This window comes from Moschus berezovskii, chromosome 23, assembly GCF_049115385.1.
Source record: "Moschus berezovskii isolate FMDL1 chromosome 23, NW_MosBer_1.0, whole genome shotgun sequence".
In the NCBI taxonomy this organism is placed as follows: Eukaryota; Metazoa; Chordata; class Mammalia; order Artiodactyla; family Moschidae; genus Moschus; species Moschus berezovskii.
In genome coordinates, this window is record NC_142482.1 from 26,626,137 (window position 1) to 26,648,631 (window position 22,495).

Below are 22,495 nucleotides of genomic sequence, written 5' to 3' on the forward strand. Positions count from 1 at the left end.
TCTCAGTTATTGATGATACATCAGTGAACAAAAGAATCACCGATTCTGGTCCTCACAGAGCTGCCACTCCAGCGGGAAAAAGATATAACTATAAGCCTGATGAAGAGGTACATTACACAGTGTGTTCATGTAGGAAAATGAATATTCCTGGGCCTTGTGTTTCTGCACATCTTGCAAGTAAGAAACTAATTGCTTCTTGTTCTGGATTTTTCTTTCAAGGGTGTTTGTGGAGCAAACAGCCTTGGAAGCTAGAGGTTGTGTCCCTGCTGCCACGGAGGGAGGCCTGCTTTCTGTCCAGTTCAGTAAAATTATTCTCTCTTCTGGAGCAAAGGACAGGCGTCCTGTCCATTATGAACGATTCAACGTCCTGAGCTCCTGGTCCCCTTCTGTAACATTGCCCATCACGTGGGCAGCTCTCATCCAGTCCTCTTTACCTCACCTGGTGAGAACCAGAGCTCCGGAAACCAGTGTGAGAATTACTCTAGATAAGGAGGGATGAGATTTGTGCCCCCTCCCCATGCTAGTGAAAATGATCGATAACACCACCCCTGCCCTCAGAGACACATAAGTCAGCTTCAAGGCACAGCCCAGGACTGTTGTTGCTGTTGATAGAGTTGTCCTGACTTCCTCCCGGCAGGTCCAGGTGGAGTCACCTGTAGTTAGCACAGTTAGCACATCAGGAGGGCTTCTAAAAGAAGGAAGCCACAGACACGAGTTCCATCCCTGGGTTGGGAAGATCACTTGGAGAAAGAAATGGCAACCCACTCCAGTATTCTTGCCTGGGAAATCCCACGGACAGAGGAGCCTGGCGGGCTACAGTCCAAGGGGTCGCAAAAGAGCTGGACACGGCTTAGTAACTAAACAGCAAGCACTGTGGTCGAAGGCAGGGAACCGGACCGCGGCCTGAGCGCCGTGAAGCCCGGCCTGGCTGCTCTGCCCTGAGGACCACTGACTGCTCTCACCCCCGGTCACAGTTAGTCCCCGGCCCCCAGTGTGGGGCCAAGGTCTCTCTCTTTCTCCCCTGGTGTGGCTTTTGTCTCCCTAACCAGGTTATGGGCCCAGGGCAGGTACCACATGTCTGGGTGTCTCTGATCTGTCACACAGATGGCTCTGCTCATCACAAACCATCAATAAAGTCTCCGTGACAAGAGCAACAAGCCTCCCGCTCAGTGCCAGGCGCAATCCTTCTGCCACATAACGTGTGCAAGGGTCTGGAGGGAAAAGTGGTGGGGCCACTGGGGCCACCTGGTCCTCCTCTCTCCCACCCAGCCTGCTCTGGCCTGGCCATTCGCCCACTTGCGAGGGGCTCCAGCCCCTCCTCCCCCACCCCAACACATCCCAGGAGAGAAGGAGGTGGGGATGCCTGGTTAAGTACTTTCCTGTGTGCATCCTGCTCCCCCAGACTCCACGACTATTATTGGTAAGTGAACCAATTTTCTCGCCTGACATCTGTAGCTCTTAGCAGTGAATATATTTGAAAAACCCTTTATGATTACTTGAAATCTTCCCTGCAATTTGATTCCTGATATTTCTCTGTACTCACTGAATGATTCTTTTAACTCACTATTTCTTACACTGCAGGCCTGCCCATCTCCCCACCCCCTACACACCACCTTGGATATTTATCCCCTTCCTCCCACAACCTGCAGAGAGGCAGGCAGGCCAGGCCAGGGCCCACCTCCTCCCACCAGCACCCTCCCCATCTGCCCCCCAACACTGCTACCCCAGATGGACAACCCCCACCTCCAAGCCTTACGCTCAGCCTAGGACTTTGTAAAAAGGAGAATTTCTCAGGGAGCCGGAGTCTCCTTCTCCCCCATCTGCCAAGAGCCACATACACCACCCGCTGCCTGATCTCAGGATTATTTCCAGTTCCTTCCAGAACACAGTTCCTTCCGAGCATTCCAGCCTCGGCATGTGAAGCTGACTTCCTCCTGGGGGAGAGTACAGTTGGAGAATAATACTAGTGATCAGTACAAACTAGAGTGGGTTTCAGAACACTGGCTGCTGCTGGGGCGGGGAGGTGGTGGGGACTGAGCAGTGCCTTGAGCCCTGTGAATGCCTGCTTAGTTGCTCAGTCATGTCTGACTCTGCGACCCCATGGACTGAAGCCCACCAGGGTCATTTGTCCATGGGGATTCTCCAGGCAAGAATACTGGAGTGGGTTGCCATGCCCTCCTCCAGGGGATCTTCCTGACCTAGGAATTGAACCAGGGTCTTCTGCAATGCAGGAAGATTCTTTACCATCTGAGCTACCAGGGAAGCCTGCATTGAGCCCTGCTTGGCTCTAAAGACATTGCTGCGATGTACTTCCACAAGGGCTTTCCTTATGGCTCACCTGGTAAAGAACAAACCTACAGTGCAGAAGCCCTGGGTTCGATCCCTGGGATGGGAAGATCCCCTGGAGAAGGGAAAGGCTACCCACTACAACATTCTGGCCTAGAGAATGCCATGGACTGTACAGCCCACGGGGCCGCAAAGAGTCGGGCGCTGCAGCAACTTTCACACACTTCACTTTCCTCAGCGGTGGTGTTCGGGGGTGGGGGGGTGGTGAAAGTTCTAACGGCACAAAAATGTCATCAGATCCAGGTTCACTCTGCAGACTTCTCCCAGCTGCAAGGAGCCTGTGTCCAAATACGGTGTTAAGAGAGTGAGTCTTCATGGGGCTTTCCTGCTGTCCTGTTGCTGCCAGACCTCCAGGTGTTTGCTCTAGACTCCAAACACCATGCAATGGCATCTGACTCCATGCCTCTCACTCACTCGCTTCTTTATTCATTTAGCTAACAAATAGTTCCTGGGCGCCTGGTATGTGCTAGGGGGCCTGGCTGGAGCTAGGGGGACAAAGATGGAGTGAGCCCGGTTCTGGCCTCCTGAGCTCACAGGTGTGGGAGCAGGACCCAGAAGTGGTGGTGCAAGAAATGGGGTGGTTGGAGGCTCAGAGCTCAGGTCCTGGGGTCAGACTGTCTGGGCTTGAATGCCAGCTACTACGCTGTTCATCGTGAGACTTTGGGCAAGACTCAACTTTTCTGGGCCACAATTTCCCCATCTATAACAATATTTACCTCATAAGATTAATATGAGTTGATATATGAAAATCTGGGGCTTCCCTGGTGGCTTAGTGTAAAGAATCTACCTGCTAATTCAGGAGACATGGGATTGACTCCTGGTCCGGGAAGATCCCACATGCCACGGAGCAACTAAGCCCACGTTGAGGCTGTGCCCAAGGGCCCGTGCTCCGCATCAAGAGAAGCCACTTCAATGAGAAGCCTATGCACCACCACTAGAGAATAGCCCCTGCTCTCCACAACGAGAGCAAGCCCACGCAGCAGCAAAAACCTAGCGCAGTCATAATACATAAATACAATTTTATATATATGTATATATATATAAGCTGTTAGGACAGAGCCTGGCAGATATAAATGCTATATAAATGTTAGTTATCCCTGCTAAAAGATGGGATTGTCTCTGTTTCCTGGTACCATTGTAGAAAGAGATCTCATTATATCGGTCACCACTGCAGCTATTCAAGCTTTCTGTTCTCAGGATAAAGGGAGACCAAAGAGGCCCCCTCCATTTCTCAGTAAGAAGAGCCGAGAACTGGAGAGATTGAAAAGACCATTTCAGGGGAAACAGAGTGTCCCAAAGAGATGAACTGAGTTGAAGAGGTACGGTAGAGAGGGAGCAGGGTAATGGGTGTCCCTTGACCCCCAGCCACTCACATCCGGGGAGCATGCCCTGTTTATGTCCACACAGGAAGTGGGTGTGGGAGCAGGTTCCCTCCAGAGGGACTCACGGGGTAAGATCACAGGTCTTCCCACGTTCCCTTCTCCTAAAGGGTCATTGCCCTCAACCCCAGGCTTCCCTGATAGCTCAGCTGGTAAAGAATCCGCCTGGAATGCAGGAGACCCCAGTTCAATTCCTGGATTGGGAAGATCCTGGAGAAGGGATAGGCTACCCAGTCCAGTATTCTTGGGCTTCCCTTGTGGCTCAGCTGGTAAGGAATTCTCCTGCAATGTGGGAGACCTGGGTTTGATTCCTGGGTTGGGAAGATCCCCTGGAGAAGGGAAAGGCCACCCACTCCAGTATTCTGGCCTAGAGAATTCCATGGACTGTATAGTCCCTGGGGTGATAAGGAGCCAGACATGACTGAGCAATTGACTTTCACTTTCCGGGCGGTAGGTGCCTCTAGTCCTGCTTTTTCACTGGACTTCCTGCGAGCCTGTCCATCTGGACTGGCAGGTTCAGAGGGTGGGCCACATCCCCCAGACAAAATGGAAGGGCCCAAAGCCCAGCACAAGGCTCCTGGATCATGTCGTCTCCTCTCTGTCCTCAAAATGAGCTCGGCCCCCAGGGCTTAGGTCAGCTTGGGGGAAGGGTGGGGAAGTCAGATGCTGAGTCATGAGAACAGCTCTGAGGCTCAGAGCATCATGTCCTTCCTGACAAGCTGCTAGCGCAGATTGGGTTCTCATGGTGGAACCAGGCGCATCTGTCCTCCAGGCGCCATCTCTGCATCTACAGCATCCTCCTACTCCAGATCTTAGCCCCAAGACAACCTGGGCCCAGCTGGGGTGCTGTGCTGCTCAGCGAGGTCCACAAGGAGGAGCCAGAGGGCGCCTGGTCCCTCTGCACTGTGCAGGGAGGGGCCTCCTGTGAGGTGAGCTGATACCTCCAGGCAAGTATTGTTTGCTGCAGCGCCTAACACAATTTATGTTCATTCAGCAAAATTCTTCAGGCCTATGCACTAGTCAGGATGGGCTCTATTGTCCCCATTTCACAGATAAGGAAACTGAGGCTTCCAACAGTGAGTAGGCTTACCCTGGGCATACAGCTCATAGAGGCATCTGAGACCCTACCGCCATGGTCTCCTAGCTCTTCCTTGGGGTTCACTGTCCTCTGTGAGATTCCTGCTTACGTCGGGTTCTCAGCTGAAGGAGAGCTCAGAAACCCAGACACCCCAGCTCAAGGAAGACCCAGGGCAGAGGGCCCTCAGGGATTGCCTGTGTCCTGTCTCTGGAAGTCAGAAGAATTTGGTTTCTGGGTCTTCCCAGGTCTGCCCCTGTCAGGCAGGCAGCCCAGGTGCAGGTGGCAGCTTAGGTGTGCAGGGGCTTGTTGGGCTGTCCCGAGAGTGAACAGCTGCAGGGTGACACACAGAGCTGGCACGGTGGGGCTGCTGCTGCCGGGACCATTACCGCCTTGATTAATTAGGCGCCTTCCACGCAGAGCCTCTGGGCTCCTGGGCTGCCTGTCAAAACTGCAGGGCTCAGCAAACTGTGGGGCGCCAACCTGGAACCACCATCCAGACCTGCTTTGCTGGGGAGGGAGGCAGGGGGCGGGGTGGGCGGCAGTCTCTGCCACTCTGCTTGGTGAAATAGCCATGGGTCTTTCCTTGCTGGTCCTGAAAGGTTACGGGACCTCAGCAGCTCCAGATACCATTTATTGAAGACCTGCTTTGTGTATCCACCTCCTCAGGGGCTTTATCAAACCTGGAAAGAGGAGGGGAGGGGGTCCCATAGCCTCCAACTTGTGACTCCTAAGACAAGGCCCCCTGCCCTTAGCACCACCCTCTCTCATTTAGGGAAATCACTCGTGAGTCACATGCAGCAGTCACACTCCTCCTCACATTCTCTCATCCAAGATCCTCGGCTGGACTAGGGCGGGGGCGGGGGCTGGAATAAGTGGAGGAGGACGAACTGGGGCCTTCAGCCAAGCCCAGGCCAGTGGAAACGGTCACCTGCAAGTGCCCACATGCCTCTCCTCCAGATACAGGCTGGAAACACCTGAATAACAGATATGGTCATCTTTGCTTCTAGGCTGCTCCGCCTCTGCAGTTCCTAGTTTAGTAAACCGAGATGCTTGGTGGTGTTAGGGTCATGAGTTAGGCTGAAAATAACAGCCAAGCATGTCCACGCCGAGGGAAGCATCACCACCAGTGGGATGCTTCTAGTCCTTCTCCCTGGGGTCTGGGCATACTTCTACTCCATCCAGAGCATGTGGGTCGAGTGCCAGTTGCAAAGGGCTAGGTACTTAGTGATATTAATACAAATGAGACAAGTGGCTGAGCCTGTCCTCAAAGAGCTCCTCCTAGTGGAGGAGACAGGAAGCGCATGTCTGTGATGGCAGGGGGAGGGTGTAGACTTTGTGGGTGTTGCATCCAACAATCCAGCATCTAATGCTGGGGATAGGGAGGGAGGCAGAGGAACTTTTAGAGGCAATCAGAACAAGTGCTCGCTTGAGGGGTCCAAGTGAGGACAATAAGAATAGAAGAGAAAATCACTCTAGAAGGAGTGAAGGACCCAGAGGCTTCTTCCAGAGTACTCCCAGTACTGCCCTGGGAGTTGTCAGGTGAGCCTGGCGTGGGATGGGTCTGCATTAAAGAGAACTTAACTTATGCCAGTGTCTGGGCTCAGTGCTTTGTCAGCATCTTTTCATTTAAATCCTTACAGCAACCCTCGGAGATAATGATGGTAGTATTCTCTTCTGCAAATGTGGAAACTGAGGCTCCAGAATCTGCTGAACTTGCCCAAACTTGCACAATTAGAAGGGACAGATGGCCAGCCATCTGCTCTGTAGGCCAGATTCACCTGCTGGCTTGGCTGGAGGAGGGAAGGCTCGGGAGCCCAGTGACTCCAGATCACCTGTGATTGGTCAGATGCAGCTGGACTGCAGAGCCATACCAGCCTCTCGGAAAAAGCTAAACAGTAGGAGGCTGCCCTAGAACCCTCACGTCTGTGGTGTAGTAGCTTTCCCACACCAGAGAATGAGCTACAGGGATGTGATTGCTGAGGATGGAAAAAGGCGGAGAGGAGTCTAAAAGGGGAAATGGGGTGTATTAGTCTGCTTGGGCTGCCACTAAATACCACAGACTGTGTGGCTTAACTATGGAAGTGTATTTTCTCATAGTTCTGAAGGCTGAAGTTCAAAATCAAGGTGCCAGAATTGTTGGCTTCCTCTGGGGTCTCACCCCTTGTCTTGCAGAGGGCCGCCCTCTTGCAGCCTGCCCACATGGTTGTCCTGGGTGTGTGCTGCTGTCCCTGTGTCCTAATCTCCTCTTCTAATAAGGACACCAGTCAGATCGGATTAGGGCCTACCCAAGGGCTTCATCTTAACTCGGTTACTCATCTAAAGGCCCCATTTCCAAATACAGTCACCTTCTAAGGTACTGCGGCTTAAGGCTTTGATATATGAATTTGGAGGGGGTACGTAATTCAGCCCATAACACTCCACCCTCTGGATCCCCTCAAAGTTTATGTCCTTCTCACATGCAAAATACATTTACCACCAGCCCAATGGCCCCAAAGTCTTATCCCATCCCAACATCAACTCTAAGGCTCAGAGATATGAAATAGGTCCCAAATTGCTAAATGGGGCTAAAGGTAGAAGGGAGTTCAAAGAACGAAAGAAGGTCTTGCTGAGGCTGTAGCTCCATAAAGCACAGAGCAGTCTTCGAGTGGGGCTGGGCAGGATCCACGGAAACAAAGGGCCTGATACTGAGGTCTCACCAGGCCAGGACCATCCTCGTGGAAGAGGACTGGGTTAGTGAGGACAGGGTGGGGTGAGCGGTTAGGAGGATGGGGGGTTGTGCAAAGCTCTGAGTATAAGAGATTCGTCTGCCCGCTCAGCCTCTGCATGGAGACAACTCTATGTGTGTGTGTGTGTGTGTGTGTGTGTGTGTGTTTGTGTGTTAACACCATTATTGTTTTGCACCTCAGAGACACAGGAGCCAGGGTGATGGATCTATTGATTAACATTTTTGTTCACTTCAAGATATGGAATGTGAGTCCCTTTTGAGACACGTTTTGCTGGAGGCAGTTGTCTTTATCTTGAATGTTATTGGGCCTCTTTGTGCCCTGATGTCTAGAAGAAGATGTGCACCCCCCTAGAGAGGCAAATAGGGACCTGATCCCAGGGTGGGAAACACCACAGGGGCTTGAGCTTCCAGAGTGGGGCCTGTTCTCCAGTCTCTGGGGAAGCCTGCAGAGTCCAGCTTGCCAGCCCCGATCTTGAGTCTTTGGTGACTTGAAGGCCCTCAGAATGACAGGAACTTCAACTTGTGGTTCCTAAATGTCATTGCACATGATCACCACATGAGGGGCTTGCTAAAATAACAGACTTCTGGTCTTTTGAGATGTCTAGGGGTAAGTTGCATGATCCAGCACTTCGACAAGCAGCTCAAGGGAGTTTTATGGCCCATGGATCAATACTTTGAAAGAAACCTGGGTCTCATTCAATCCCCTTATCAGCGTGATCAACTGGAGAAGGTGGACCCAGAAAGCGGTGAGGAGGCGGCCTAACTGTAGTACACCCTGGTCACCCCACAGTCCTTCAAGAAGCAGGGAGACCTCTGTGGGGGGATTATCAACCCTATCAGACTCACTAGAGGTAACAGCTTCCCACAGCTCTGTCAGTGCCCTCCAGTCAAATACCCTGGGAACACACCAGCCATGGACCAAATTGGGTTTATTACTCGTTGCAGAGAGGGATGACATACATGACGGGAGGCGGAGGGGAGGGAGCTGACTATGTCAGTAACAGGACAGGGCTAGAGAGACGCCATCAGAGGGTTTGGGCTTTGGTCAGGCGATTTGCAGAAGAGTCCAAGAAGACAGTAGTCTGCTCAGGATTGAGAGCTGTCAGAAAGTGGGGCGGTCCTGTGAGTGAGTATCTCAATCAGCTTGATCCGTAGGGAGGAGGACACTATAATTAGTGAAAGAGCAGCAGTCAGTCACCTGAGCTGGGAGGAGGGCTGTTTGATATGTTATGGTTTGCACAACATTCGTGTCTTGTCTGTGTTCAGGCGTGGTTATGGAATAGACTTATCTTTGTCTTGTTCTGTCGTGGTTGCAGGTGGCCTTGTCTGATATTAACGTTCTGGGAAATTGTTTACATTCAACAGGAGGGCACCAAGGCCAACTCCCAGACAAGAGCACTGTTCTCCTTCTCATCACCCTATCACAGGCCCCATCCGGGAAACTGGGTGTTTTGTGTACCCTCCGAAGGAAGGACAACAGCCTCTACGCTGACCTCATCACCAACCCCTCCACGACTCTGAGTCCCAGTGAGGCTCCAAGCATTCCTTCCCCGGCTCTACACACAGGGTTGGCTGCGTCCTCTGGCTCTTCCCTATCAGCAATGGTTTTCCTCCTGTCCCTCTAGCTGCTCCTCGTCCTATTAAAAGGCATCCCTGCGCAAAGGAGACACTCCCACTCTGGTCCTCTGTGTCTTGATTTCAGCTTGCTGCTCTGCTGCTGAGTTGCTGTGTCGCTATGACTGTCACCAATCAGAGACCCCACATTGACTTCTCCCTACAGTACTCGGCCCCACCAGGCGCTCATACGACAGTAGTGAGGGTGCTGTGTAAGGTGTTGAAGCTGAGGGTGTTTCTAGTGTTGATCGGGATAATGGCGATGATTTGGCTAGCATGGCGGTGATCACTGTAATAGTGACAATGAGAGTGTCAGGGGTGTCAAGGATAGTGACGGGGTGGCGATGGAGGTGATACTGGTGACCATGGTGACAGGGTGAGGGGGATGGTATTGTTGGTAGTCGGGATGGTGAAGAGGACAGTGTTGGAGTGGTGATGACAGAGTTCGTGGCCATCACAGTGATGGGAAGGGCTGCTGCTGCTGCTAAGTCACTTCAGTCTTGTCCGACTCTGTGTGACCCCATAGACGGCAGCCGACCAGGCTCCCCGGTCCCTGGGATTCTCCAGGCAAGAACACTGGAGTGGGTTGCCATTTCCTTCTCCAATGTGTGAAAGTAAAAAGTGAAAGTGAAGTCGCTCAGTCGTGTCCGACCCTTAGCGACCCCATGGACTACAGCCTACCAGGCTCCTCCATCCATGGGATTTTCTAGGCAATAGTACTGGAGTGGCTTGCCATTGCCTTCTCCGGATGGGAAGGGCAAATGCGGTAATTATGGAAAAGATTAATTTGTAGGTTGAGACCCTTAAGGTTTTTCAGTGGTGTTCATGGAATAATCTCAGAGAGTTTATTAAGTCTTCTACTTCTTTCTTCAGGCAAGGAAACTCTAAGTCAACTTTCTAAGGTTGCTTATGGGCAGACAGTGATGCAGAAAGAAGATGGTACGACAGATCTCCCATCTCCCATGTCAGCAGCCCCAGGCTTGCCCTACTTCCAGGCCTCTGGGAAGGAGGTGCAGATGGCTGCTTCACTTCTGGCAGTGTCCTCAGACAGAAGGGGGCTCCCTGATGGGCACCAACAGCTGTCAGGCACCTGGGGAGACTCAAGAGACCTGTCTCTGATGAGACCTGTCTCTGGTAAGACCTGTCATATGCAGGCATGGACAAGTGTGGATACAGGGTAAGGGGCCTGGAGCTGCAGGACCCATGCTGTCCCACAAGGCAGGGTGCACAGAGCAGATGGTCTAGACCAGGCCACTCAGGCCAAGATACGGGAAGGTTGGGTGAGCGGACTCAGAGTGAAGAGCTGGGAATGGAGAAGGCAGGGCTGACAGCCTGGGGTGGAACTGGCTAAACCTTCCAGGGAAATCACTTGTTTGGAAAATGATTGAAGCAAAAGGGCTCTGAACACAGGTCAAATATTGCGTCTAAGGGACTGTTTTACCCACCCTGCTATAGGAGCACCCAGTGACTGACCTTAGGGCAGGGAAAGGGGGATCCTATAACAGGGGCTGTTACACCCTACCCTGGGCTTCCCAGGTGGCTCAGTGGAAAAAGACTCCACTTGTCAATCCAGGAGCCACAGAAGACATGGGTTTGCTCCCTGGGTCAGGAAGATTCCCTGGAGGAAGAAATGGCAACCCATTCCTGTATTCTTGCCTAGAGAATCCCACGGACAGAGTAGCCTGGAGGACTACAGTCCATGGGGTCGCAAAGAGTCGGACAGGACTGAGCAAGTGAGCGTGTGCGTGCACACACACACACACACACACAAACACATACCCTATCCTGGGAGGTCCTGACCTACTCCACATGGCCTCCATGACTTCACCCCTCCTTAAGACACTCAGAGCTCAGAGGCATAGAGATCAGGGGGCCTCAGGTTTAAAGAGATCCCTCAGTCAGTTCAGTCGCTCAGTCGTGTCCAACTCTTTGCGACCCAGTGGACTTCAGCCTGCCATCACCAACCCCCAGAGCTTGCTCAGACTCATGTCCATCGAGTCAGTGATGCCATCCAACCATCTCATCCTCTGTCGTCCCCTTCTCCTCCTGCCCTCAATCTTTCCCAGCATCAGGGTCTTTTCCAAGGAGTCAGTTCTTCACACCAGGTGGCCAAAGTTTTGGAGCTTCAGCTTCAGCATCAATCCTTTCAATGAATATTCAGGATTGATTTCCTTTAGGATGGACTGGCTGGATCTCCTTGCTGTCTAAGGGACTCTCAAAAGTTTTCTCCAACACCACAGTGCAAAAGCATCAATTCTTCAGCGCTCAGCTTTCTTTATAGTCCAACTCTCACACCCACACATGACTACTGGAAAAACCATAGCTTTGACTAGATGGACCTTTTTTGAAAAAGTAATGTCTCTGCTTTTTAATATGCTGAGTAGTTTGGTCATAGCTTTTCTTCCAAGGAGCAAGCGTCTTTTAATTTCATGGCTGCAGTCACCATCTGCAGTGATTTTGGAGCCCCTCAAAATAAAGTCTGTCATGGTTTCTGCTGTTTCCCCATCTATTTGCCATGAAGTGGTGGGACTGGATGCCATGATCTTTGCTTTTTGAATGTTAAGTTTCAAGCCAGCTTTTTCACTCTCCTCTTTCACTTTCATCAAGAGGCTCTTTAGTTCTTCTTTACTTTCTGCTGTAACTGTGGTGTCATCTGCATATCTGAGATTATTGATATTTCTTCCTGTCATTTTGATTCCAGCTTGTGCTTCAGCCAGCCTGGCATTTCGCATGATGTACTCTGCCTATAAGTTAAATAAGCAGGGTGACAATACACAGCCTTGACGTACTCTTTTCCCAATTTAGAACCAGTCTGTTATTCCATGTCTGATTCTAACTGTTGCTAGGTGACCCCTAGGGAACCTATGAATCACATGGTGACCTTCACAGTGCTGGTCACCTGGGGAATCAGATGTATAATTTTCCCCAGTGAACACTCTGTTCTGTATCACTCAAGGTCCAATCAGGAGAACACAACCCATACTAGGTATTTCAGAGAGATTTAATACAGGAAACTGGTTACACAAGTATTGGAAGAGCTGAGGAACCAAAAAGGGGGTGCAGCAGCAACCAGAGGTCAGCAAGAGCAGGAAGCCACTATGACCCTGAGGGCAGGGGGGACAACAGGAGGGTCTATTACCAGAAACCAGGTGCCAAGGCTGTGGGGTAGGAGTTGGAACCACACTGGAGAATCAGCCAGCCTGAAGAGATGCCTTAAAACAAGACAAGAGAGGGAGAAATACCGTGGCATCTCACTTTTCCTTTTCTGCTGTCTCCCACTATTCCTCCTATTAGCTGATCCAACAAGAGACTAGCTGGCAAAGGAGGCTGGGAAGCATCATATGCAGGAAGGCTGGAAAGAGATCTGAAAGCAACTAGGCAGTGACCACTCTAGGGTACGACCTTAGGAAACTGAACTACCTGAAGGTCTCAAGGGCTCAGTGACTCACATCCCTTCCCCCACACCTTGTTCAGAGTTTTCTGAGAAATAGATACAGGAGTCAAGCAAAATGGAAACCAAATATTACCTTCAGTACCACTGAAGAGTAGTGGGGCCTGTGGCATTAAGGTCTCTTAGCCAGGTGGGCTTGTAATACCTCATGCCCAAATTTACCAGGATTACTGAATCTCAGGCAGAGCTGGGCCTCTGCAGTCCCACCCTCCTCCCATGGTGGGAATAAGCAGAATATCTGTGCTTTCTGTCAACAGGAAGATCCCCAAAGCGAAGAGCACTCAGATTCTCCCCCAAAGCTGCCCGCAGAGAAATCACCTCTTCCCCAGGGGGGCTGTGAGGAAAGTGATGGAAACAGGAGAGGACTGTTGCTCTAATGAAGGGCCTTCTGTGTGGAACTAGAGACCAGATGACCTGAAAGCATAGGCTCCAGTTGGGAATGATGAGTCACCTCTATGAATCCCTGTCGAGTGGTCAGCCAGCCACTCCTGAAAATGGTGAGTAATGCAGACTCAGAACCATGTGAAACAGCACACTCCATCTTTGTACAGTTCAGAGGGTTAAAATGTCCTTTATAGAAATCTGGATTTTTCCTGTAGTTTCTATTTCTCCCTGGGGTGAGGGCTAGGGGCTTCACATAACATCTCTGATCCATTTTCGGCAAGACGATGTTGAAGATGTGCCTAAAGGGGGCAAGCAAGTATATCATCCTGAGACACAAGTTCTCTAGGCTAAACACTCCCAGTCCTTTCGATTTGCTCTTATGTGTCCTTAGTTTCCCGACCATTCAGCGCCCTAGTGTCCTCTTTCTGGACAATTGAATTGGTCAGTGTCCTTTTTAAGGTACGGCACCCACAACCAACCACACCAAGAAGTCACCTTGTCATCTCGTCACCAAAGTGACCACCCTGAAGCCCCGCTCAGTATAGGGGCTTTAGAGTCACCATCGCTACTTCTACCCCATGAGACGGGTACAACTTTTTTCCCATTTAGAGTTGGGGAAAACAGATTCAGTGAAGATATGACTTTCCTGGGGTCCCCCAGTTAGCAAGTGACCCAGGACTGTCGGGTCTCAAAGCCTATGCTTGTTCCCCAAGGATACACAGTTCCCAATGCTGAGAGTAACCCACTTGCAGACCTTATGGTTGAAGAAGCCCAGGGAAGAGAGAGCTCCTGTGACTCTGGATCCACAGGGAGTGAGAGGAAGACGAGGGAAGGGGAGCAACAGGGGTCCTGGGTCCCAGCCCTTTCTCTGTCCTGACATGGATGCTGTATTTGCAGCCCGTTGGTGACCCTGCCCTCTTCACTGGTGAACATGACCTTTCTTCTTCCAACAAACCCAAAGAGGGAACTGCTCAGAGCAGCAGTGTCACCCGGCTCCTCACAACAGGAAACCTCAGGACACAGAGCCACACTCTTCTCCTATTTATTTCAATGTGTTTTAGGCAAATAGTTCCTGTAGAAATGCTCATCTCTGTCTGTAGCGGAAGAGCTCTCAGCTGTTGCCAGTGCCTGAGACAGAAAGGAAATCACGTGTTCATCATTCATCAGAGGGTGTATGTGTGTGTGTGTGTGGCTACCTGAGAACAAGTCTCATATTTCTCATTTATAGCCCTCTGATACCATCCGACAGAAATCCATTCTTAAGTGAAATATTGATAGGTTTACTCTGCAATCTTAAGCAGGCCTCCTAAATTGCTGTAATTAAGGCTAGTAAAGAGGGGTGGCAGCAGAGAGGGGAGACCAGAGATGCCGGGCCTGAGAACATGCACACATACATACAGCTGGTGATTAAACTGAGCTGATGCTTGAATTCCAAAAAAAAAAAAAAAGAGTCATAAAAAGACATCTCAGGAGCTCTGGCTCCTGCTCCCAGCTCAGGGTCCCTGCTCCATCCATATCCACTTTGGATCTAAAGTCTTCAACCTGAAGATTTCCCTGGCTGTCCAGTGGTTAAAACTCTGAGCTTCCACTGCAGGGCCCCCAGGTCTGATTTTTGGTCAGAGAACTAAGATTCTGCAGGCAGCCATAAAATAGGGGGGGGAAAAAAGTAGTACTTGCAAAGAAATAAAAGCTGTAAAGAAAAAAAATTAGAAATGTTTAAAAAGTCAGCCAGACTTATCCTAGTGGCCAAATGGCCATTTCAACGATCACATCTGCTCTTTGCTTGTGGCTGGGCTGACCCCACACGTAGAGGACTGAGAACCAAGTCTTTAAGACAAGGAGATGCCCACCTCAGGGGGAGAGAGAGTCCCTGAGAGCCACAGCCCCTTGCTCAGGCGTCCTGCCTATGGGACCCCTGCTGCCTGGTGGATGGGGTGTCCATGATGGGGTGATAGGAGGTGGTCAGATGGGGCTGTGAGGGAGTGGGCACTGGAGACTCAAGGATACGTGGATGGGCTGGAAAGACAAGAATTAGAAACATAGGAGCAGGGACTTCCCTGGTGGTCCAGTGGCTAAGACTCCACACTTCCGGTGCAGGGGGCCCAGGTTCAATCCCTGGTCAGGGAGCTAGATCCTACCTGTTGCACCAGGTGCAGCCAAATAAATGAATAAACACAGGAGCATGCCACAGAGGGTGAAGGATTGGTATTCTCGTCAAAATCGAGTTTAGGGCTCTTTGTACCATAGTGAGGAACACCCCGGGAGACTGTGAGGTGTCCTGAGGTCTGGCTTTGCTCATGGGGGGATTTCAGAGGGGCTTCCTTCCTGCTCCTCTATAGGATCTTTTTCTCCCTGTGTACCGTTTCCTTCCTCTTTCTCTTCCTCCCTCTCTCCCACTTCTTTCCTTTCCTTCTTCCTCTCATCTTACCTTCTTCCTCTTTCCTGTCTTTCTTTCCTGACAGTATCAGAGGCCGTGGTAAATATTTATTAGAAAGGCTTTAATTAAAATGTTAAACCCTCAGCCGCAGCCCCAGCAACTTTCCCAGAACTATACATCTTCTCAGCAGCTAATTATTTAAAGGAAAATAGTGGCGTTCAGTCTGTATATGAGAGATTAACATATTAACGGGCAGGTAATTATGCTTTAGCCCAGACATTCTGTCCTGGAGTCGCAGCTTCAATGGGCTGTGTCCCCAGGGCCTGGCTCGCTACACCTGCACAGTTGTCTCATCTCCTCCTGGATCCCTGAGCTCAAGTGGGAGGCCGGGCTCCCTCCTCCAGACACCGTTTCTCTCTGTCTGTGAATGCTCCATAATAATTAAGAAATGCGTGAATCAGAGAAGGAGGGAGATGGTGGGAGCAGAATGTGAGGATGAGGAAGAGTGGGAGCAGTGGAAACAGCCACAGGCATGGGAACGGGGACAGGGCGTAAGGGTCGGCAAAAGGTTTCCAGCAGCTGACACAGGACAGTTCAGAGAGGAACGCTGTTTCCTTCCAGATTGTAGGGGCGCGGCAGGGCCGGAGGGTGGGATGGAGCAGGGAGGGAAGAGGATTCAGACCTGGACTGGGGTCCTCTGGAGGGGCTGTGAGTCTTGGTCACTTGCATTTCATCATTCATCTGTTTATTTATTCATTCATCAACAGTCTATGTACATGAGCAATGCCACAGGCATCGTATCACGCACTGGGGGCTGGAACTGCCAATCTGCAATCCCCAGCCTCAGGGGACAGCCTAACAGCATATCACCTGCATGCATACTTGGTCCCTGGTTCATCTCCTTGAGACACAGAACCATGTGCTCTGCATTTGGATGCAAAGATCATCAAAATAAAAGGCATGGGGACCTCATAGAGGTGAATAGGAAAAGATGTCTCTTCTTCACCATACCACCACTCACCCTGAGGTGCCTGTGTCCCAGGAGCTCACACTTGGAAGGCCCTCCACTGGATTAGTCTACATGTCTCCTTGTATAGCTGAGAGATGGAGCCCAGAGAGGGTGTGACACCACTCAAAAGTTACACAGCTAGTCTACCTGAAGTGGGACAAAAGCCAGGACAAACCCCACAGATACCCCTCAAGAGGTGATGTCAGACTAGGGGATTGTCCACAAGAATACACCTGTCAGGCCAGGTTCCACGTCTGCCCAGAAGCTGGCACCATGTAAGCGGTGGAGTGGAGGCAGGTTGACTCTCTTAATGGTGTATGGTGCATGGAAGCTTAGTGTGAGAGAGAAGAGATCAACAGTTCTGGATCCAAATCCCATCTCACATGCTTAGTTGCCGGGCAGGCTTGTGTAAGCTATTAGAACTTTTGGAATCTTGTTTGCCTCCTTTGTCAAATGGGCACAATAAAGCCTGTCATCCCCAGAAGGTATAGGGACCAGAATGGACGTAGAACTCTGGTACAGTGCTGGGCAGGAGATCAATAAAAGGAATCATTACAGCATGAGCTTGGCCACCAGGGTAAGTCCAATTGTCTTCTGAACAGGTGCCACTTAAGCCAGGGCAGTGACACAGGAGTTTCAGGGGCAACAGGGCAGATAGATTTTGATTTTGTTCTTGTTGTTTCGTGGGTTTTTTAAAAAACAAAAAATATTTCACAGATAATCCGCTAATATAATTACACCAGGGGGTAATGGGGAATTAACTCACATTTCACACTACGAGGCACTGCGGGTGAAAAAGCAAAAGGAAAACATCATGTGTACTTCATAGTACAATATGCAAGAAATTACCTCCTACATCATGTCTGTGTGTCTGTGTATGTGTGTGTGTCTGTGTGTGTGTGTGTGCATGCTCAGTTGTGTCCGACTCTTCAAGACCCCGTGGACAGTAGCCTACTGGGCTCCTCTCTCCTTGTAATTTTCCGGGCAAGAATACTGGAGCAGATTGTCATTTTCTTCTCCAAGGAGATTTTCCTGACCCAGGGATTGATTCTGCATCTCTTAGAATTGAATCTGCATCTCAAAGAATCTGGCAGGTGGATTCTTTACCAATGTGTCACCTGGAAAGCCCCAGAAGTAAAGGACCTGCCCTCTCTGAGGCTTGAACTCAGGATCTTCAGATTATAAGACTAATATGCTGCCTACTGCACTAAGAGGGCAGATAGTCTGACTTTTACTTCATGTCTTTACGCTAGTCTTTTTGTCTCCATCTGGCTGAAAAGCTGTGCAGACACTGGATGGGGTCGATGAATCCCTAGTAGCTTCTTGTGTATCTGTTCATTTTCCAGAGAAAAGAGTTTGTAGTTTTCCTCAAGACTTTCTTCCTTCAAGGAACCCTCAGCCTGTTGTGGGAGATTCATTTTCTACCTTCAATGTGAGGTAGAGAAAACTCTGCCCTCAGGGAGCCCCAGTCTGAGGGGAGACACAGCCCTGCCTCAGGGAGCCCCGGTCTGGGAGGAGACACAGCGCAGCCTCAAGGAGCCCACATCTGATAGAGGAGATACAACTGATATTTCCAGGCACATCCGAGTCTGAGGAAAACAAAAAATATCAGAAATAATTCACACATGCCAAGCAATGTTGTACCAACTGAGCCCCAGGCACTGAAGAAAGACACAGCCAGGGCAAGGTCCAAGCAGAAGACCCCAGCCCAGGCCGCCCCAGCCCCTCCTCTGCAGCCCCCTGTAACTAAGGCTCAGGCCCCATACAGGCAGAGTGTGGTTTCAGACCCTTCAGCCAGCAATTAGTATTCTAAACATGAAATTAATTTCTCCTACAAATATGAGAACCTAGTAATTTGTTTCACTTTTATTTTATTGTCAGATAGGATTCATTTTCTACATGATTTTATGGTTGGATAGGATTCATTAGAAAATTTCCCCCAACTCCTTCTCTTAAAAAAAAAAAAAAAATCCTCCTTCAGCTGTTCAGTCAGCGGTTGAGCTGGCCTTAGCTTTCCTTTGAGTCACCGCTCCCACACGACTGCATTGCCATAGCCCCGGGTTCTGCTCCGTGGTTTCACTTTAATTTCCAACTCTGAAGAGCCAGGTACTGAAATGGAGATAAATCTCTCTGGAAGCTCCAGTAACGGGACCTTTGATAGTGGAGCAGTGGGGAGAGTTAATGGCTGCGGGGCTCCTCTGTTATTTACTGATGTGGGGACCCTCACTAGCTCAGACTAACACCTCTAATTTATTTAGTACCCACACTGGGTCACTTAACTTTGTTACCTGCTCTTATTTCTACCTCTGCCTGTGTCCTCCTTACCCACAAGGTCACTGAAAGCTGACCCTACTGGGGTATGCTCAGCCTGTGCTGGGCAGGACCCCTAAATGCCAGTCTGAGCCCTTCCAACAAGACATCTTCAGCCCTGAACACAGACTCTTCTTTCTTTTGTGTCCTGCTTGCTGACCTCAGCAGTCACCTTAGTAGTTCCCCTTTTTTTATACAAGCAGAGAGGATTCGTCTCTCCTTCAGACTGGGGCTTCCTGAGGATGGGGCTGTGTCTCCCCTCAGACTGGGGCTTCCAGAGGGCAGGGCCGTGTGTCCCCTCAGATCGGGACTTCCAGAGGGCAGGGCCGTGTCTCCCCTCAGACTGGGGCTTCCTGAGGGCAGGGCTGTGTCTCCCCTCAGACTGGGGTCCCTGAAGCAGGGCTGTGTCTCCCCTCAGACTGGGGCTTCCTGAGGGCAGGGCCGTGTCTCCCCTCAGATTGGGGCTTCCTGAGGGCAGAGCAGTATCTCCCCTCAGACTGGGGTCCCTGAAGCAGGGCTGTGTCTCCTCCATTAGACAGGATCACATGGGGGCTGGCAGGGGCTAAGTATTAGGGTCAATTACTCCCACTCAGTCCAAGTCACCTTGTTAAATTTTCTCACTAACCCCTGCTTCTCTGTACAGCACAGACCCTGACTGTAATTAATCATCTACATAATTATCTGTTTAATGTCTCTCTTCTCCTCTAGACTGTAAGTTTCAGGGGGTCGAGGACAAATTTGGCTTGGTCTCTGCTCTATCTAGCACCTGAGACACCGCTTGGCACATAAGAGGTCCCCAGTAAGTATGTTCCTCCTGAATGACAGGTGAAAGGACAGAGTGTTCTGTGTGTCTATACACACTCTCACGGAGAGCATGGGAATCAGAGCCCAGGCATGTGTCGGCACTGCGGACATTTCCTAAAGGACACAGGACTTTCTCAGATGGCTCTCCCGACAGCTGTAAGATGAGCACTCGGGGCAGGATAATACAGGACCTGGGAAGAAGACCACATGGGTCTGCAGCCCACCTTTGCTCCTCACCATCTGGTGATCTCCAGCTAGTTTCTTAACCACTTCATCCATAGGTTAATTACAGCAGCCATCCCATAGACATGGCTCTTACAATAAACATAATGCACTTAGAATAGTGCCTGGCATGTAGTGGACATTTGACTAGTGTCAGCTGCTGTGACTACTATTGTTAGCATTACTTTTGTGCAGATGGGAACTGAGGCTTCAAGAGATTAACTTGTCCAAGGTTCTAAGGCTAACAGTGACTGAGCAGGGCCAGAATTTCCTTAAACCTTTAAAAACCACCAGACTTCCATGCCCGCCTCTGATATTAATAGAACAATTGGGCACTGCTGATTAAGAAGCACAGGAAGGGGAGGAATCAAGCCACTTTTGATGCTGCAGCCTTGGAGAAACAGACCAGTGAGGAACAGACCCAGCTTCTGATGGACAAGAGGAAGAGAGACAAGAGGAAACCACGAAAGGGCCAAGTCCTGGCCTCCCAATCCGGCTGGGAATGATGTCCCAAGGTGACCCCAGGTCCCACCTGACCTGGCCCTTTCACCTCTCTGAGCTCATCTCCGACCACTGTTTACATCAGTTATGCCAAATACACTCCAGCCTCAGGGTCTTTGCAGTTCCTGGGGCAGGAACCCAGTTCCATCAAGGTAAGGTCCATGATGGATTATAAACACGGTGCATTTGTCACCAGTCTCTTCCATCTCAGTGCCTGGACAGTGAGCATTTCTGCCTGGTCCAGGGGTTGAAGAAGAGCCTGCATTAGTCTAGCTCCTTGAAGAAGCAGATGCCAGGATTACGAAAGGGAAGACATGCCTGTGATGGAAAATGGAGAGAAAGCTGGAAAAGGCTCGGAGAAGCGTCAAGTGGCAACACAGGTCTGGTGCTGTAAAGGAGAGTGGGAAAGAAGGAAGTTTGGGTCGAAAACGCTTAGATTGTAGTGCAGGTGAAGAAAGTTAAGCAAATGGGATAAGGCCAGTGGGGGAGGGGAGGGCCTGAGCTGATGTCTCCCCTCCCCCATCTCACATGAAGGCCTCCGCTTCACATCCCAGCCACACTCGGCCGCGAGCTGGGAAGTGTGGCCTTAGTGCCAGCGCGGTGGGATTCAGAGCATGGTGGCTGAATCCAATACACTCTCTGAAGAAGGAGTTCTGAAGGGTACATTTTCATGGTGGCCATGAGGCAGACTCCTGCCTCTGAAATGCTAATCTCGGAAGCCTTTACACCCAACTCTTGGCCTGACTCTAGTACCTTGTCAAGAAAGATGGCCTGAAATTCCCCTCCCTGAGGCACTGCTACGCTATCAATGCTGGAGACGGTGTGGGTACACTAAGTGATTAGCTTCCAGCCGTAAGTCACCTTCCAACGGTCTTGGTGGAGAAATCCAGGCTCACATAGCCAGGGGAATGGCCAGGGACTTCCTCCTCTGGAGATGACAACTCCTAGGTCTGGTTTTCCTGTCTCACGGGGGACACCTTTTCCAGCAGGTCTTCTGAGGTACAGTCCCAACCAGCTCACCAACAAGGGGAAGCTTCAGGGTGGCAACCAGCTGGGTACAGGCTGGGCGCCAGGAATTCAGCAGGACTTGACGCTAGGCAGCTCGGCTTCAACCAGTCCCTTCTCTCTCCGTAGAGAGATTCTGACGCCTCTTCACTGGTCACTGTGAAGCTTCACAGAGAGAAGACAGCTGCAAATAGCCAGCCTGGAGCCTGGCTCCCCACAGCCCCTCCTGTGAAGTGGCCTTGCTCCCCGCTTCTCTCCCTCCTCTAATCTCACACTCTTCAGCAGACACACTGCCTCTGATGCCACCGTAATTTGCTGGTTACATAACATGCGTCCTCACTGGGTGGCAAGTCTCACTCACTGGAGGGGCTCCAAATTAATAATCTATTATTCATGCCATCCGCAGTGTCTCTCCACTGACAGTGGCAGTAAGAAAGAAAAGCTATACGCGAAGGAAAAGAGAGGGAAGGAAAAGGTATCCTTGGGAGCAAGCGGGTACAGGAGAACTGGTCTCTGAAAGGTTTAGAATAGAAAACAGCCTCAATGGGGCTGTCTCTATGGGGGTTGCTTTCTTTGCTTCCTGGAAGCCAAGGTCATCAGTAGAAAGGACAGGCAGGGAAGCAGCTCCAGGGTTTCATAGTAACATTCAGGGCCTCAACTCTCCCAAATAGAGCCATTTCTAAAACACTGAGGTGGAGCTGGAGGGAAGGAGATGTAACGAAGGGGAGAGACACATTCCCACCTCAGGGAGCCCCAGTCTGAGGGGAGACACATCTCTGTCCTCAGAGAACCCCAGTCTGAAGGGAGACACAACCCTGCCCTCAGGGAGCCCCAGTCAGAGGGGAGACGCAGCCCTGACCTCAGGGTTGAGCTGATCGGTGGATAAAGTCATCAAACAGCATCAGAGGAAGGAGACCAGCAGGGCTGTCTCTACAGATGCCATCGTCTGGCTTAGGGACACTCAGAACCTTAATGCCCATCCACACACTGGGCTGGAGGGAACGGGGAAACCACCAGAGAAACTGACTCTAAAAATACCAGACACAGCCATTCTCACAGGGAACAATCCACTAGCTGGAGTCTGAATGCCTTCCTTTTCAGGACTTTAATATCATCAAGAATAAAGTTACTTTTCTTTTGTCTGGCCCTTTACAGTCCCAGGTAGACCTAGTGGTAAAGAACCTACCTGCCAATGCAGGAGACATATCTTGGGTTTGGTCCCTGGATTGGGAAGATCCTCTGGAGGAGGAAATGGAAACCCACTCCAGTATTCTTGTCTGGAGAATCCCG

At 50.7% G+C, this 22,495-nt stretch overlaps 1 non-coding gene across 1 annotated transcript; it reads right to left on the reverse strand.

Moving 5' to 3' along the window:
- Nucleotides 1-17,507: 17,507 nt before the first annotated feature.
- TRNAI-UAU (transfer RNA isoleucine (anticodon UAU)) lies at nt 17,508-17,580 on the reverse strand. The gene has a single exon. It is a non-coding gene; the product is annotated as a tRNA-Ile (tRNA).
- Between the last annotated feature and the right edge of the window lie 4,915 nt (nt 17,581-22,495).